The sequence below is a fragment of the Suricata suricatta genome, chromosome 2 (assembly GCF_006229205.1).
Source record: "Suricata suricatta isolate VVHF042 chromosome 2, meerkat_22Aug2017_6uvM2_HiC, whole genome shotgun sequence".
In the NCBI taxonomy this organism is placed as follows: domain Eukaryota; kingdom Metazoa; phylum Chordata; class Mammalia; order Carnivora; family Herpestidae; genus Suricata; species Suricata suricatta.
In genome coordinates, this window is record NC_043701.1 from 36,441,727 (window position 1) to 36,443,900 (window position 2,174).

The following is a 2,174-nucleotide window of genomic DNA, read 5'->3' on the forward strand; positions in this document are numbered from 1 at the left end:
TCTCTCTCTCTCTCTCTCTCTCTCTTGCTTCCGGCTCTCCCACCCTGCCCCAACTCATGCTCTCTTCTCCTCAGCTCATGCTCTTTCTCACTCTAAAATAACTTTTAAAAAATGTTAAAAATAGAACCATCTTATGAGTCAGCAATCATGTTACTGGTTATTTATCCAAAGAATATAAAAATATGAATTCAAAGGGACACATGCACCCTTATTATTATTGTGGCATTATTTACAATAGCCAAATTATGGAAGCAGCTCAAGTGTCCATTGATTGATGAGTGGATAAAGAATATGTGGTATACATATTCACAAAATGGAATATTATTCAGTCATAAAAATGGAACCTTGACATTTACAATGACATGGATAAAGACTATAACACTAAATGAATTAAGTCAGTCAGAGAAAGACAAACATCATATGGTTTCACTCATATGTAGAATTTAAGAAACAAAACAAATGAGCAAAGGGAAAAAAGAGAGGGAAACCAACAGACTTTTACAGAGACCAAACTGATGGTCACCAGAGAGGAGGTGGGTGAGGGGATGGGTAAGAAAGGTGATGGAGATTATAAGTGCATTTTAAAAATGTTTTTATTTATCTTTGACAGAGAGAGAAAGAGAGAGAGCGCGCACACAAGCGAACAGGAACAGGGGAGGGGCAGAGAGAGAGGGGTACAAAGGATCTGAAATGGGCTCTGTGCTCGAGCTCCATGAACCATGAGATCATGAGATCATGACCTAAACTGAAGTTGGATGCTTAACGGACTGAGCCACCCAGGTGCCCCAAGGAGTCCACTTGTGATGAGCACCAGGTGATAGATGAAAGTCTTGAATCACTATATTATACACCTGAAACTATGTTAACTAACTGGAATTAAAATAAAATCTTAAAATACACACACACACACACACACACACACACACACACACAAGCAAGGTCTATCAGAGTCACAATCTCCAAATGGTAAGTGAAAACAGAAAATGTGATTAGAAATGAAATGCTAATAAGAAGAAATGTTGGGTTATCTTTTGAGTGTTAGCAAAGAGTCAGCAAGAACATTTCATAGAAAAGGTGAGGATGATATCTAAATTAAGTCTTAAGGAATGAGTAGGGGGTTGTAAGATAGAAAGGCAAGAAAAAGACATTCTATGTGGAGAGAACATAGAAGTTACGGTTAGACTAGTAAAAAGATGACGGATTTTCTCAAAATATGCAGAGATAATGGAAGTTATAATATTCAAGTAATATTAGGTTTTTAGAACAAGAAGCCATCACCCTGAAGATTACTGGGTATTCCACCGCTAAAACTTCAGTGTGGTAACATAGATGAGTTAGGAATGGCATCATTAGATTCCTCCCATGGCCACTGCCTAAGACATTTGATACACAATTGATATTCAGAGTCAGGACTATGCATCTTGAAAAGTATCATCCCAGAGAGCAGTTATAATTCTTGTCTATCTCTTATGGTGCCTAGATTGTCACTGACCACTACTATCGTGTGCTGTTTGTGTACACGCACATGCCTACACTTCCGGTAAACTCAGAAAAGTAGTCTCAACTCTCAGTACTTTATTTGTAATTTAGCTGTCAAATTAATTCATAGTGGGAATTTCAACTCAACATAGTAGAGGCACACTTACAAATTCAGAGCATTATCCTACATGAGTTTAAGTGTTAATCCACAAACTATTTCAGACTACTCTGCTCTAATCTCCAAATGGGCACACTTTATCTGATTTCACAAGGTTTCTTCTTTTGTTTAGCTGATACCATGTTTCTTTTTCTTGCAGTTCACATTGTCTATCTTCTCTTGAGATTTTTTTTTTTGTGTTCAATTACTTTAATAACACTACATTTACCATGTTATCACCATGGAATGTAAATTCAGGTTAGACAAGAAAATTTTACAAGTGCGATAGCACTCTAGAGTATACCAAAGTTTGTGTATAATGTCTGACCAAACCACCTTGCTGATAAATCACTAATCACTTCAATTATAGGTAATTTGTTAACATTTATGATTCTTACCCAAAAAATAAATTTCATACATTTAAAAAGTGTTTTTCATTTACCTTTGCATTAGTACTTAAAATACACATTTCTATTTCAAGATGACATTTAAAAGTTATTCTAATACAACAGCAGCATAAATATAATTCTGCAATTAT

General features: G+C 35.7%; 1 protein-coding gene across 2 annotated transcripts in view; it reads right to left on the bottom strand.

Moving 5' to 3' along the window:
• ZNF277 (zinc finger protein 277) overlaps positions 1 to 2,174 on the bottom strand; it is a 109,944-nt gene that overhangs the window by 88,700 nt on the left and 19,070 nt on the right. The window lies entirely within an intron of this gene.